Raw genomic sequence first — 17,188 nt, 5'->3', positions numbered from 1 at the left:
GAGGACACCCATCTGGGTGATCCTCCCACACTGGTCCACTCCTAGGACCTGGATCCAATAGTGATGGCTGTGTTCTGGCCACCTGGAAGACAGATTCCTGGGGCCTAGCAAGTGAGACACCTTCAGAATGTAGCTAAATTGTGGGGGTTGCCAATGCACTGCATCTAGATTAATTTTGATGGTATCCGATATATTGGCTTATATGTACTTGAATTGAATGTATTTAACTTAGATGAATTGAGGGTATTCATTGTATTGTGCTAGAAGAATTTTGGGGGTAGACAATGTACTGCATCTAGTAGAACTGTGAGGGCAGCCACTGTACGACCTTTAGGTGAGCTCTTAGAGTAGCCAATGTAATGCACTTAGATGAACATTGAGGGTAGCCCTTGTATTGCATTTAGATTCATCCTAAGGGTAGCCAATGTATAACAGCTAGTTTAATGGTAATGGTAACCAATGTACTGCACTCAGACACATTTGAGGGTATCCAATGGTTTACATTTAGATGCATTGTGATGTATTGTGAAGGGAGCTTGTATATTGCTCTAAGATACATTTATAGGGTGTCCACTGCTTTGCAACTAGATGGATCTTTGAGGACAACACACTACTATATTAAGGAAATCTATATAGCCAATGGCCAGAATCGTAGCAATGCTCTCAGTTCACACTCTCATATACACTGCTGCATCTATGCAACTAAGAACCAGCCAGGACACATGGGCACATACCATCCAGTACATGCACCATTCTAAGACACATTACACAACACCTCTGCCATTAGAGTGCAGCTATCCTCCATGAGAAAAATGTGGCCTAGATGGAAACATAATACCTCTGCTGCTCTTGCATACTCTCCAGATTACATCCAAATCTAAGACAAACTGCACAACACCTCTGCGACTAGAATGCAGCTATCCCCCACGATAAAATGTGGTCTACCTGCACACATAATGTTGTCTCCCACTCTTGGACATTCTCAGAACACATCCACTTCTAAGACTAAGTGCATAACTCAGCTGCCATTAAAATAACGCTATCTCCAACAATATAAACTAGATCCAGCTGCTCACATAATGTATCTCCTGCTCTCACGTACTCTCCTGACTACCTCTCAACACCCATTAAAATGCAGAAATCCCCATAAATTCGGTTTAGCTGCTCACATAATGTATCTCCTGTTAGCACATACTCCCCAGTCCACCTCTCAGCACAATTCTACTGCATGCACTTCTCTAAGGCACACTGCACAATACATCCGACACTAGAATGCAGCTATCCCCCACAACATTTGGTGTAGCTGCTCCCTTAACGCTTCTGCTGCTCTCGCACAATATTCCACACCACTTCTCACCACCAATACACTACATGCACCGCTCCAAGGCACAATGCACAACACTCCTCTCATTAGAATGCAGCTATCCCCATGATATGAAGGTGGTCTAGGTGTGCACATAATGTCTCCAGTGCCCTTGCATACTCTGCAGACTACCTCTCAGCACACACCCACTAAATCCACCACCCTAAGACACAGTGCACAACACCTCTGCCATTAGAATGTGGAGATCCCCTATGATTAAATGTGGTCTATCTGTGTGTGACAAATCAACTTCCGGGGCAACAGTGGTCCTTGGATGAATATCGGTTTCTAAACCATCTATCAGCCACACACCTCCAGTACACAAGAAGGTATCCAAACAGATTGTGTTAAGGATTCCAGTCAGACGATACACACTGGACCAGGACACTTGGTCTTGACCTGAGATGTGGTGCTCAATAGGAATGTTATTTCTTTAATTTAATTGAATTCAAATTGAGCCAGTATCTGACCCGTCTCACACCCCCTTTTACAAATACCTCGGGTCACAATGGACCATGAACCAGGTCGGTTGGTGAAAATCCAATATTTATTTATTTTTAAAGTTCACAAAAATCACACACATTTTAATATGGGGCAGCAATCACCAACAAGGTGATAATGACAATGGAAATGTAAGCAATGCACTTGGTTACCCTTCTAGGAGAACATATACAATGTACAATTGAATAGGAGCACTTTTTGAATTAGGATAGATAAGGTTTCCCCCTGCAAGGTTCTCCCAGGTAGGCAGCAAACAGATTCAAAATCCGACCTTCCCTCACAAAATAAGAGGCGAAAGCGTATCTTAAACGCTTTTCAATAGCATGAATGACACTCGGAAATTGACAGATAAATAATTAATGTGTGTTTAAATCCTTGAGGCACATCTGATTTCTTACACAAGAATGAACGCATAACCACTAATAATCACCAGGCAAGGGATCAACAAGAAGCATACAATTCGAAAACAAGTGGAAACTTGAAACACGCTGCAGCCGAATGACACGTTGGAAAGTTGCAATTTTTACAATTCCTGTTTAAATGACCCAAGCGATTGTTTTATAAAAACGGGTGAAATACTGAAAATTGCAATGCGGTTTCTGGTCTGGGGGAAAGATGTATATCACAGGGACAATATCAAAGTGAAAGGATGTCTCTAGCTATGAAATTGGATGAGATATGCAAGATAGAAAAAGATTCGATTGGAGTAAAATGAATCGTGAAATAGGAAAGAAAATCAGTTGAGACAAGAGCAGGTTTACTTTTAAACTAAAGTATTCAGACTAGACCACCAAAGAGGGACACAGTAAGCCACAAAGTTGATTTGCGACGTCAACCTTGTCACACCAGTGCTCAACTTTATGCGGAAACTAGTCTGATCACTCAAAATATGACTAATGGCTTAGGATTTACACAACACAAAATGAATAAAGAGATGGTGTTAGCACTTTGAAATTAAGGGCAGGGTGCACAGAGAATTCTAACAGTTTTACCAAGTTACCCGGGTAAAATAGGATTGCTTAGAGAGTAGGACAGAGACAAAAGGTTTAAGATAAGGTATGCTATGTGTTTCTATGGGGTGGGGTTTATACTCGCAGTCCATGCTTAAGTTTAGGGATTTTGGACAGTCAACAGGTTCCGGTCACAAAGGATTCTGGTCACCGGATGCAGACTCTCCTGGCAAAAGACAGCTGGGCAAGGTCTGGTCGCCAGATGGTAAGGGTCAACAGGCATGCAGATAGTGGCAAGCAGCTGGTCTGGTATCAGGATGCTTAAGGTACCACAGCTTTCCCCATTTTAATGGGATTCAGTGAGTTTTTCTGGATCAATGACCTTGCTGAGAGAATATCAGCTATGCTTTGGCCTTGCTGAAGTAGGACTCAGCTATGCTTTGGCTTTGCAGTGAAATCTAGAATCAGGGAAATGAATGTAGTGGATCAGGAGTGCAGTGCAGGAATTCAGGAGAGAGTGAGGGAAAAGTAGTTTGGGAAAAGTAGTTTTCTTGAACTACATTTCCCAAGACCCCTAGGGTATTTGTTTATTGTTCAGGCGCTTCAGCGCCGGCGCTTCTGGGTCGCGCCGGTCTTCACCGGTCCCGCAGCGCACCCTATTTAACCTGTGGACTCCCTGCAGTTCTTCTTTCTCCAACAGGTACTGCTGCTGCTGTTCGCTTTAAAGGCTTTTTCTTATTTGCCAGTGCTTATACATCACGCACGGCTCCACTTTTCTATATATTTGGTCCATTTGAAGTTGCACTGTTAAAGCATTTCTTCTCTGTTTTACACAAGTGTTACTAACCTCAATCTGTGTGTTTGCTTGTGCGAGTGGCAGAGAGATGAGCACTCTCGTTTTGATTGTCTGGATTCTCAGGAAAGGGAAAGTAGTTTTCTTGAACTACATTTCCCAAGACCCCTAGGGTATTTGTTTATTGTTCAGGCGCTTCAGCGATGGCGCTTCTGGGTTGCGCCAGTCTTCACCGGTCATCGCCGCAGCTCGCCGGCTTGCTGGTATCTCCCGCGTCTGCGGGCCAAGTGACTAGCTAACCCATACATCGTCTCTCTCACAAAGTAAGTTTTAGATACTTTTTTCCACTGCTTATTCATGTGCTTGAAGAAAACACCGAGCTAGTCAACCATGAATAGATCTAAGATTGTGCCATTGCTAGTTTTATCTCTCTCTCTTCTTAACACACGCTTGCTATACAAACATGGCGTTGAAATCTCCGATTATACCAACGATCAGAAGCCCGATTTCTTTAGTATTACGGAAACCTGGCTCAACACTGACTTACCCACCCAGGCCACACTATCCCTGCCTGACGATTACACTCTTTTCAGAGGAGACCGTTTGCTGGGCAAAGGTGGTGGAGTGGCAATGAAGTGCAAGTCAAGCCTTGAATGTCATGAAATTCCCCACACTTCTCGGGAAGGCTGAGAGTCTATGGGTAAAAATAAAAACCTCCCCAAACACCACACTAAGCACACTCACGATTTATCGACCACCTAAAATCATACCCCTTTTTGAAGAACAGTTTAGTGATCTCCTAACCCAGATTGTGCCACTAAAGGCCCTGTTATTTTCATGGGTGATTTTAACTATTGGGCCAATGACCAGCAGGACAAAGCAGGTACCAACCTTATGGATACCATCACCTCCTTTGGCCTTACCCAGTGGATGGAGTCTCCCAGGCAAAGCAAGGGACATACCTTAGATTGGCTGTTGTCCCAAAATACCAATATTTCTGACATCCTGGTTACACCGTGCATCTGGTCGGACCACTTTCTCATCTAAGCCAAGATCTCACTACCGTCTCCTCCTCCCAAACTTAATACGAACCCACATATTCAAAAAATGTCTCGCAATCTAAAGAATCTAACAGCACCAAAACTCACTGAACGTCTGTTAATCAAGTTTCAATCCCTAGACAACTTTGATGATCCCACAAAATTGATTAACCATCTGTCTACCAACATCAAAGAAGTAGTAAACGACCTTGCCCCTCTGAAGATGAAGGCAATAAAGACTGAAACCACAAAAAACACGTGGTTCAATAATGAAATTCTCACAGCTAGACAAGAAAAAAGAGCTCTTGAAAGAGCTTGGAGAAAAGACCCCAATGATAACACCCTAACCAAATACAAAAAATCCATCCTCAACTATAAAAAGCTCATCACTGAAGCTAAGGCCACACACTATAATGACAGAATAGTTAACGCTAAATCTAACACTGGGGAGCTATTTAAAATCTTAGCGGAATTTCAAAATCGGCTTCCTCCCACGAACAACATTATCAAGGATGATAAGTGGTGTCAGGGCATTCATGATGCCTTTCTACTCAAGATTGATTCTCACAAAGAGAAAATCAGTAAAGCCCTTGATAACGTAGTCATTACACAATCCACTCCTGATACCAGCTCACCCAACACCTGTGAAAATACTATCCCCCCATTCTTTTTCATGCACTACACTGAAGAGGAAGTATTCAAAATCATTCAGGATCTCAAAGCTACATCTTGTCCAGCAGATGACTGCCCCACCAGTTCTTAAGGAGTCATTAGAGACCCTGGTCCCATGGATCACCAAACTGGTTAACCCCTCCCTTGATGAGGGTCTAGTGCCCGACCTGCTTAAGTCGGCATGGATCACTCCTCTACTGAAAAAAGAAGGCCTAGACCCAGCCAATAATGACAACTAGCGGCCCATAACTAACGTGCCCTATGTTCTCAAGATACTTCATAAACTGGCCTACTTACAGCTACAGGCCCATGTTGACAAATACGATATCTTGGGCACCCGTCAGTCGGGATATAGGGCTTGTCATGGAACTGAGACAGCTATGCTTGATCTCAAATCTACACTTGCTAGCATAGCTGACAAACACCAAGCTGCTCTGCTCATGCTATTGGACCTCTCTGCAGCCTTTGACCTAGTTGATCACAGCTTACTAGTGTCAAGGCTCGGCGAGGTCGCCAACTGCTCTGCAATTGCATCCAAATGGATTGCCTCCTTTCTGCTTCCCAGAATGCTTAGGGTCTGCATGGGTGATAAACAATCTTCTCCTATCTCTCAGACATGTGGCGTCCCTCAGGGCTCCTGTCTGTCGCCGCTGCTCTTCAACCTTTACATCCGGCCCCTTCTCGATCTTTTGAACAAACTAGGAGTGCAATATACAAACTACGCCGATGACACTCAGGTTGTAATTCAGTTGAGTGGCTCATAAAGTAGTGACTCTGTAACCATTAACCGAATATATAAAGCCATACAAGATTGGATGGCTTGTAATTCCCTGGCCCTTAATGACAAAAAGACCGAACTCCTTATTGTGGCATCTAAAAACACCCGGGCAAAACTGGATCCTAACTACGTCTCTTTTCATATTGCCAACAACACCATCACAGTTCAAAAGAAAGTCAAGACCTTGGGAGTAGATCTTGTTGAGGTACTCTCCATGAAACCTCATATTTCCAGCATAAAATCTAGTTGTAGTATTATAAACAAGAGAATCAGATATATTCGACCATTCACACCGGAAGAGAACTGTGCTCTGTTGTCCACTGCATTGATAAATTCCAGATTGGACTCCTGTAACAGCCTCCTGGCGGGCACCACAGCCTCTAATATTCAATCCTTACAAGTGGCACAGAACAATGCTGTGCGTAACATCTTCAATCAGTCACGTCGCACACACATCTCTACTTTTAGGAAAAGACTCCACTGGCTACCCGTTAAACACTGCATAACGCATAAGATGCTTACTACGACCCATAGATGCCTCCATTTTAGCAGCCCAACCTATCTGTCATCCCGTATAGGCATCAAACCCAATGTGAGGAACCTTCGTTCTTCTTTGGGGTCACTCTCAATTATCCCAAATTCAGGACAGCCAAATTTGGAGGCACAACACTGGATGCTCAGGGTCCCCTTTTGTGGAACACACTTCCAGCAGTTATACGGCAGAGCCAGAGTTACACCGCCTTCAAACGTGCCGTTAAGACTCACTTATTCAACTTGGAATAATGTCCTGACTCATTTCTCCTCTTCCACTTTCTTGTTTGTCCTCGTCTTGTTTTGTTCTATGTGTGCCCTGAGGCCCACGGGCATGTTGGCTCGTTACAAAAATTAAAATAAATAAATAAATAAATAAATAAATAAAGTGTGTGTAGAGTTCTGCTAAGGGCTCTTATTTATAATGCATAGTGACATCATAGACTATATGGTGGGACAGGCTTAGCTAAGCACACCTCTAAACAACTGGATTGGAAAATCAATGTTGGTTGCCTCCTCTAGGATGTGACTCAGTTTAGGGGTTGTACTTTACGAAGTACAAAGCCTTCCCACAGTCCTTTTTTCCAAACGTCAGTCATGACAGAATGTACACATTTGTACAGTTGTGGCACATAACAAATCACATGGGCAGATTCTATATTTTATGTAGAGCATTGCACTCCAGTTCTCCAGTCTGTGAGCCATTGTTTCATATGTTTAAGAGTTTTTAATTGTTTTTAGTGAGAAATATTCAGCCTAAAATTCCATAACTTTATGCATAGGTGTGGATTACCATAATGGATGTAAGTATGAACATTTGCAATGGCATCACGGATCCTTTCCTTATAATCCCCAATTCTCTGCCACTGCTGTTCCTCATGCGGCAATGAAGTCTATGCCATCTTAAATGAAAGCCCTACGGCAAAGATACAAGTCTTCAAAGTTTATTTATCAAATAGTCTCTGGAAACAAATGGGCTGGCCTTTGTCCTTCACTGGACCCTTTTTTTTTTCTCTTCAGCTACCACGAACTGTCATTTCCTCCAAAGTAAAGATGGGGGTTTCCCAGCTTGATTGAAGGTTTATTGTGCCTTATTCACTTCGCACTTTGGTGTCCCGGAACTTCTATTGAAAGAGTCTGGAGCACGGACAACAGTCTGCCCAACCTAGTAATTATCATTTGTGTGTTCAAGGATCTACTGTGGAGGGTCCTTCTGTTGCTAGAATCCTCCCAGCATACCTGTTTGGGTGGTTTTCTCCTATGTAGCCACTACAGTTTGATTTGTTTAATTTATTTGTGCTCTGAATTGGAAGAAAACCTGCAGAATAAAACCATCTCCTGCATGTATTTTCACAGCGCAATCCCCTTTCTCATTGCTAGGCATGGATAAGCTTTCATTCAGCATTGTACTTTTTAAAACAAGCATTTTTGTCTTTAGTTTGCAAAGGCCCATTTTGACACCTGTGGTGCAAGCTGCTAGCACTTTCCTTTCAAATTCAGTGTTTCTATCTGCCTTTCCAATATTGTTTTTGCAGCCGTTGTTAGTTTCTGGTAGGCAGCAGTTTGTTTGAAACACAGATGCAATTGACTGGAATTTCTTTGAATTATTGATCTTTGACACTTTGTAGTTCAAAAAGTATAGTGTTTCCCGTGTGGATAAAAGTGAAGTTTCTTGGGCCTTTTTTTCAGATTTAGCTTGACAGAGCCTGTCATTCCTGAGTCATGCTTTCTTTTGCTGAAGCACAATGGGGTATTAATGGGCATGGCAGGACCTTCTTAATAACAGTAGGTTGATGAAGAACAGATGAAACTAGTGTCAGAACAGCATGTTTCTCAAGGTAAAATATCCCCTTTTCAATGGGGACTTTTTGCAAACAGTAGAGCAGGGCCGCTTTGATTTGCTTCTTTTTGGGTGCACACACGAGCACACACAGGCACCTTTTTCGGTGTGCTCCTTGTTCCAACTCGCCCATTTCATGTTTGGCAAGGTGGTGCAGCCATCCCTTTGTCGTGGCAAAACACCGTTTTAAGACCATGGTGCTCAATGGAGCCAGCACAGCCATTTTTGCTGTTGACTGCAAATGTGCAGCTTAGTAATGTGGGGAAGGACTGCTGAGTGGGTAAATAATACCCTACAATTGGAATCACAAGCACATTTTAAACCTCCTTGTCCAATGTTGGTAAAGTGAACAGAACAGGAGGCTTATCTCTTCAAGGTCATGGATCGTTGGTTAGTTGCAACACATCAAAAATACAATTACTACCCAATGATAAAAGGGACTGTCCATTCTAGGTTGCATAAAAAAAAACTTCCATTTTATTCTTATCACAAAAGACAGTTCTAGCACACTACAAAATACAACACACCCTGTTTAGGAATGAAGAGGACAGTTTCAAAGAAGGAAAAGGGATGCACTTTGGAAACAGACAGGAGGGTAGTCGGTAAAGAAATTAATCACAATGGTTCAAGGATAGTGGGTTTCAGCACAAAGTGAGCAATGGGTCATAAAATGTCACCAAAGGTCTTCAGGGAAGGACCAGGGGGACAGAACCACAATGTGCCTTGTGTTTGTAAAGGGTCTTGGGCCTCAACAGTGTTGAGTCAGTTTCAGGGCACTTTGCAGCTTCTGTGACAGAGTTTAAAACAGGAGACATCTGCAGGTATCAGGCGGCAGGCAGTTTGGCGAGCAAGGCTGGATGGATAGCTGTAGGCTGTCCTACATGGTGGCGCAGGGTCAGGAATCATTGTCTCAGTGTTGGTTGGCAGGTCTGAAGCACTGGTCGAGGCAATGTTTTTGACTGCAGCGTAACAACAGTCAGCAGTGCAGTCAGTTGCAGGTTGAGGGGCTCAATGAGCTTGAAAATGTCCTTTAAGGTGAAAGTCCATGGATGCTTGTAGATGTACTCCTGCTAGCTTCTTCACTGGGCTTGTGTCATCCTTGAAGGCAAACGGGCCAAAGCTGATGAGAGTGTTGGATGTAGCTGCCTTGTCCTTGGTTTGGTTCAGAGACTCTCTGGCACTTCCCACCTAGGAAACTTGCTGCAGAGCCTAGTAGAGCACGCTGTGTACTGGTTCTGGAGCTGCTGAAGGGTCCTCTGGAATCAGTATCTTCCTTTGTTCACTGGGAGATGTTTGGGGGGATCTTGCTTCCCTCTTTGGAAATCCTGGCCTTCCTTCACTGGCAGAAGCTTTAAGGAAGACTGTATCTTCAGCCAGCGCCCAATGCTGAGTTCTTTTTGTTACTCATTGCAAAGTCTTCAGATGATCTTCCCAAAAGAGGGGCTCAACTTCGTTGGTGTAGGCTAAGCCTCCCTTATTGAACTAATCCTGGGTCCCCACAGACAATCTCCTGTTTGCATGAGGTCATAACCAGTGTGCATTGCAACAGAAAATGTAAACGGGTGAAAACATGTAATAGTAAATCTCACTGATCTTCCAGTCTGCTGTGGATCAAAGTGTCTCTCTGGTTAATAGAGCTCTCTGTGGTGCCTGATTAAAGTGGCAGGTCTCCCTTGAAGCTGCGGCGGGACCAGGCCTTTGGTCTCCACCAAAGCACATACACAAACCATCTGATTGGGGTCCCCCTGTGGGGATGACTACTGTAAATACATAGTCCCAGACATGACAGGTACTGAGAGGCAGGAGCTGGTTTCAGGTTGAAATAGTGCATATTAAAGTTTGTTTGGTTCTTCCTGTCTTTTGTTAGTCTTGCGACCAGGCCTTCTGTGGGCCTGCTTGAAGTAATTCTGATTAGTATGCAAAGCTGTCACCAGCAGCAAACAAAGAACAAGGTGAATTCATGGAGCCTTTGTTAGTTAATTAGGCAGCCATGGCATGAGGTAGGCCCCTTTCTGAGATGCCTTGATGTACTCTTGGCTGTCATATGTCAACTAACTATGACTGGGGGATGTTACCTGTAGGCTGTTTCCACCCAAAGTGCTTAGGTCTATGTTTATGTTTTGCAGTGAGCATAGGAAAATGTGTGCGGCTTAGCCCCACACATTTTCCGGAAGTTGATCTACTGCCATTCAATTTCCTTTAAAATAAAAGAAAATGTCAGGCTAGTCCACACCCGCCATGCACATGGTTGAATTCCCCACACTGTGCACATAATGTTTTCTCCTGTCCTGGCCTACTCTCCAGACATCCTCTCAGCAACTATCCACATGCCTCCTCTACATGGATGACTAGCAGGGACTTGGCCACCTTGACCTACCTTGTATTGGTCAAACACACATGTGCAATCCACAACTCTCTGAAGAATTTCTCATATCGGACCTCGGTCTCCCAAGGGCATTCTAAATACAGCACATTGAGACATTACCAATGGTGAAAGGCAGTAATGTTACATTACATTATGTAAAATTTCCCTCAAGAGATTATGAACATATTCCTCAACACAACTAGTGAGAATGACGCTGCAGATGAATTTGGAGTGTGGGTGAATGGGCAGTATGTAACATTTGGAGACCTATGGTTCTAGGGTTCATAGATAGTCTGATGCCCAACAATCATTCACAGTAAGTATTCAAATTAAGTATTTAGACCACACAATATTCAACTTCATGCTAGAATATTACCAACAAATCCCAAAATAACAGAAACAAGCCTTGATGGCGTTCCTTTGCAAGACCCCCTGTCACCTGTCGCACCTCTGGTATTTCAGCCCAGCAGTCATTGCCCCCTCCTACCTATTTTATTTCCTTCTTAATCCGTTCCGCATGATCTTTACATTCAAGTGTGCGCTGTTGCAGACTCGCATAAATCCAATTTTATTTTTTTTATTGGAAACAAAATTGGTTTATAACATTTATTAGAGTGCCAAGTGGAATATTTTAAATGAAAACGCCAAACAAATCTCCCGGCTGCCAGAGGTCCTGCTATATTAATTTTCGTAATAGATTTCCACATTCCATGTATCGTACAATCCTGGCTCTATTTGGACCAGTTTGCGCTCCAGTGGTCGATACAATGTGATTGCCGACTAAAGGAGCTTTGCACTGGTGCAAGTGCAAAATTTTGCACGGTATTAGCATTAGGGCAAAGTTTACCCTATTTCTTAAAACATTGGGACATCATGACAAGTGCAGTTTGGCATGGTATAAGCACAGAGGCAAAAATTAAACTATTCCAAAAAAGATACATTCTCGATGCATTTTTGAACCAGGGCAAAGTTTGCCCTAGTGCTAATACTATTCCATTTTAGCACTAGGGCAAACTATGCCCTGGTGCAATAAGATAGTGAAAATGCATCTTTTTTGCACCAGGGCAATGTTTTCCCTAATGCTGATACCATGCCAAAATGCACTTGTCATGGTACAATGGTTTTCTAATATTTCCAAGTGTTTTTAGAAATAATGCAAACTTTTCCCTAGTGCTAATACCGTGAAATTTTGCACTTGCACCGGTGCCAGGTTTCTGTAATCTGCCCCCTGGGTGGCTATAGTTGGTATTTCTTCTGTGGGAAGCTAGAACAGACTGGGGAGAGAGGTGTTCTGATTCTAAAGTATTCTACAATATTGTACTCCTTGGCCTATCACTTGCTCGTTAGTTTTGGCAGTATTAAATGAAAATGTCTTTTCCATTTTCACGAAAAGGACAAAGACTGATTTAGGAAGACCGCTCTGAGAACACTCAGAGTGGTCTTTCTAAATATTAACTGTCATGCCCCTGACACACAGGAGTGCACGAAGCGTTTGACAGGCTGACCGAGATGGGTGAGGGAAGAAGGGTTTCATGTGTTTGTTGTGGGGAGGGGATGAGGAAAATGAGTGTGTCTCTGTGTGTGTGTATGTTGTGTTTGTGTGTATTTTTATGAGAGGTGGAGGAAAGATGTGTGTCTTAGTTTGGGTATTTGTATGTGAGGCGAGGTTGGGGCAGCGCAGCAGTTAAAGGGCGTTTTGGGGGTAAAACCCCCATTTCTAAGGGTAGGGAGAGAATTGATGTATTTTGAATATTAAAGAGCGCACACAATTGGCTGAAAAAATGTGTAATTTTTTGTGCAGTCTTTAATACTCGAGATGTTCACACTGAACTGTTTTGGCTACTAGGTGAGCGCCAAAAGCATGCCTATAAGCCGGAACCTTTGTCATGATAAGTGAAGATAAGAGAAAGATGAAATGTATGGAGGAGCACACAGCCTGTGGATGTTTAGTAATTTACCCAAAACATTCACTGTCCATAGCCATGCTAGTCTCTATGGCCATTCTCAGCCGGCACATGCTGCTTCATTCGGAAAACACATGCCCCTGGTTGGTCTCTGAGCTGCTCTGTTTTCTGAGAAGCCTTTTGAAATGTATTACCTTAACTGGAGCTATAAACTCGCTTTACCAGATCCTGGTGGTATACAACACTCTTAACCCAAAGTAGCTTGTGTGTCCTTGTAATTAATTCCTGTTAAACATGCATTGAGAACACCAACAGTCTTGGCTCATGTAAAGACATTAGATATGCATATGACAGATATGACAGACCCTGCTATAATATGACCATGCACTTGCACCATGTGAAGCTTTTACCATCACATGGCTATGTGGTGCCATTATGCAAGTGAATGAAACATGCAGTTATCTTGCCTATACAAAATCCAGCATTGTTAGCTATGGCACTGCTTATTCATATAATGGAATAGCAGCCTCCCATAAAGAAACCCTGAATGCTGTCTATAGCTGCAGAGATATGGTGAATAGAAACAAAAAAAAAAGAAAGAAAAACTGCGATAGGTCACAAACATCAAAGTAGGACTACACTTTGACAGTAACTGCTGGAAAAAGTTGGGTGGGCGGTTTCCGAGGGACTGGTGGGTGGGCAGGGCGGCCTTTAATCATTCCCCGTGATATTAACTGTGAAGGTTTGGTTGTGACTGTAAGTATGTTCATAAGAAAAGAGCGTTTGTTCTTATTGCTATTTCAGGCTTTTCGAGGACGCTGTTTCCCAAGTAATCTCTGTGGTACATAACGTTAATGCCTCTCGCTGTGAGGGTGAGTTTTTTGAGCTACGGCTGGATGGCAGATATAAGGCGTACTTTTTAATGCAAGATTACCAAACTATTATAAGATTGATTAGGGTTTATAACTGTTGAACTGTTCATAAATGAGCTTTGAGGCATTGAGATATGAAGATGTATGTTCTCCCTTTCCCAAAACGAAGGATAGGGGTTTTAAATTAAAACAAAAACAATCCTTTGTCCGCAGGATAGAGGCAGTCGGATGCAACCCTAATGTCTGGTCACCCTATGCTAGGGTGATCAGATTTAAAAAGTTAAAAAAACGGGACAGGGCAATTACATAAAGAAAGGACTAACTCTTGATAGTGGGTGTTTAATTGTTACTGTTGTTACTGTTCAAAGAAACACATACTATAATTAATTAATCACAAACTAACCCTATCTTAATTGGTAAAATGCAGCTTTTCTTCTGTACGAGATTGTGCATTCCTGCCTACCGGCTATGAAGACCTACGACGAGAAACTGCGACCACTGCAGTTTCCAATGGGGACATAATCTTGAGAACCGGAGGCAGAGCACCACATTTCGGGACAGTCCCAACAAAACTGGGACGTCTGGTCACCCTACCCTACAGAGAGAGCCTCGCACATGCAATAAACTGCAATATCAAAAATGTTCCATCGATAAAAAAAATAAAAAAAAGGACTGATCATTTGTCAGCAAAGAGTTGCATAGAGGGGGTTGGGATGAGCTGCCACATGGAGCGCTAGTGCTCAAGTCTCCTGTGCGTGGTTGCCAGGGAGGAAGCCATTTCAAGACCCGCAGTGCATTTAGACTGTTCTGTCTACTGTAGATACCTGTGTACACTTGCAGGAGATAACTACTCTTGCCCCCTATGGGGTGGGCAGGGGCGGGGAGGAGCATTCCAATCCAACATACCTCAGGACGGTTTCATCCACATGGTATTTGGCAGTGGGCAACTATTACATGCTCAAGAGAAAGAAACCCTCCCATTGAAAAAGGCCTTGTGTATCAGGCCCCGTGTCTGGAAGCCCCTCATAACAAACTCCCTTCGAATGCTTTGAGGGCCCGAGTTCTGCCTCAACCCGTAGGCTAGAGAAAGTTTCTTACTTGAGGCATTGCAGGCATGGGTCTTTTCTAGCCTGAGCAGGAGCACTGTTCGGTTTGAGATTCTACTGGCCGGATAGTTTGTCTGAGCTTGAATATTGTTTTAGACACGCCAGTGCGTGTGAACTCCCTCACACTCCTCGCCCATCGTGCCTGAATCAAGTATATACATTGCTCAAAGCTCTGTAGAGCGGGCAGCGTCCTCCCTCCCACGGCGCATGTATAACTTTTGTGAATAATGTATTACACTCTGTATTGACGTCCAGATAATCTGCGCATCGCTGCGCACACGCTCAGCGTGATGCCAGAATAAAATCGTTCTAATAGGTTGCAAGCATTGTATCCGAGGTGTAATTGCTTTGTAGTCTGGGCAGAGGTAATATGAATTGCTTCCAGGGATGCGGTTTCTCTTACAGAAGCCAATCACTTTTTATTCAGTACAGCATATTCCCCCAGAACTGGGAGTAATAGAAGAAGGGGGCGGGAGGCGAGGGGGCCTCCGGGTCTCTGAAGGCTGAGCTGATCCTGCCGGTGGAATCAAGCATTTGGCAGGTGTGTCTGCAGCTAGCAGCCCGCAAGGTGTGATATGCAAATGGCGGTGCCTTAACAGCGCCAGATATCGCTGTCTCACTTGCCTCGTTGCTGTCTGCCATGACGACCGGTCTTAGTCCGGGATTCGAAGCGAGTATCGCCAGCGTCTGCCCAGTGGCGAAAGGATAACCTAAGAGTGTGTCAACGAGGCAACTAGCTCTGCTCTAGGGAACAGGGGATTACGTTATTAATTTAGGCCTTTCTCGTTTCATTTGTTGATCCCCGGCTATAGGTTACCACTGCATTCTTTGACTTGGCTATTTAAATCTCCCTCCTGTCTCGATTATAATAATCCTAAATTGGCCTGAAGGTAAAAACTGTAAACCACACTAAGCAGTGTCCTTCAAAAACATGGCCGTCTGTTTTCCTACAGCTTCTTCAAAGGCTACATGCCCCAAAGCCACTATTATCAAGTCTGTCAGTGAGCAGCAAGAACATTAGTTATGTATGTACTATACAGGGCAACTAAGTTGTGTCTATTGTGCAGGATGTCCTTTCCTCCTTTGTGGTGGACATGGGCCTCAATCCTCAGGAGGGCCCTAGCCATCTCCCCTAAATTGGTAGCTTTGGGATACAACTGATAGTCATTTAAATTAGTAAATTAAATGCGTGATTTACAGAAAGTCCTTTACAGGCTGCCTTTGCTAGAGACACCAGGCATCTTTCTTTATAAGTAGTCATTTAGGTTAAGGTTTCAACACCCACTGGTTGCCTTTCTTTGTTATGGTGTACAGAGGCCAAAACACGTCCTGGGATAATGTGCAGCTAGTAACCCCCTCTCGCGGAGCAGTTTAGCAGGGCTGATGGTATGTAGATATTACTTAAGTAAGAATCAGTCTTCACAAACTAACTGTAAATGTGTACTTGCCGGTCAGATAAAGACATAAATATAATGTATACACTAGTGGGGGTAACATTATTCTGAACTGGGCCCCCACAAGCCCATACACATCTTCAAGCAGCCCTGGCTGGATGCAACATTGATTGAGAAAGGTGGAAAAGGGGTTTTGTCATTGCTTATTGCAGGAGTTTGAAGCAATACTGTAAGACAGGTAGGGAGGAAATTAGATTGTATGGAGGTAGTCTACTATGTTTACATAGGAACGATCTGACTACTCCCAAGGCAACCCCACCTCTATGTGTTTCTGCTTTTCTTGTCACTCCCAGGGGGTTCTATGTTTCAGTATTTGCCCGTGAGAAATAACATTTTCAATTTGAGGTTCTATGTGGGGTAATGGTCAAGTGTTATTTGCTAACTAGATGTTCGTAGGGCATTAGATGGTATTCTATGGAGAATCAAATGCAAATTAAGACGCAATCAATTTAAAGTGTTGGGTGGTGGAATGGTGACTTGTCCTGCTTAATTTGTGTAACATTCATTCAATTTCTATGAATTGGATGCACCTGTTCGATGGAAGTAGTCACCTGCACATCTGAGAAGAAGCATTGAACACATGGTGTGGCTTGTGCCGCAAACGTACCCATCTAAAGACAATATTGGGCAATGAGTACATTTCGCTATAAGAGAGAGTTAGAACAACTTTAAATTGACAGCAGGAAATGCTGAAATGCTCCAAGGTAAAATAACTCTTTGTTTTCATGCAGAAATGTGTCTGCCAGACTGCATCAATATGATTGAGAGCAGCAATACACTGTCCCGAAGTATTGGGGATATACAGAGCGGCACTATATGTCAATTGATAATCATGTATCCCTATCAATCAGATAACTGTATATTAAGAACAGAACATGGCATGCATTACAGAATTCTTCATTTTGAAGTGGTGTCCCTGAAGTGCCTGAAAAATTAAATCCACATTCATTTGTACTGCATTCCTTTCTCCAAATGTGGTCTCATTAATGTACAAAGCTGATCAAATGCATAATATATAA

At 43.2% G+C, this 17,188-nt stretch overlaps 1 protein-coding gene across 19 annotated transcripts in view; it reads left to right on the top strand.

Moving 5' to 3' along the window:
• PTPRT (protein tyrosine phosphatase receptor type T) overlaps window positions 1-17,188 on the top strand; it is a 2,174,878-nt gene that overhangs the window by 1,491,793 nt on the left and 665,897 nt on the right. The window lies entirely within an intron of this gene.

This window comes from Ambystoma mexicanum, chromosome 3p, assembly GCF_040938575.1.
Source record: "Ambystoma mexicanum isolate Mex_15411 chromosome 3p, UKY_AmexF1_1, whole genome shotgun sequence".
Lineage (NCBI taxonomy): Eukaryota > Metazoa > Chordata > Amphibia > Caudata > Ambystomatidae > Ambystoma > Ambystoma mexicanum.
Note: the sequence above shows the minus strand (reverse complement) of the source record. Positions and strands in the feature narration are given on the sequence as shown.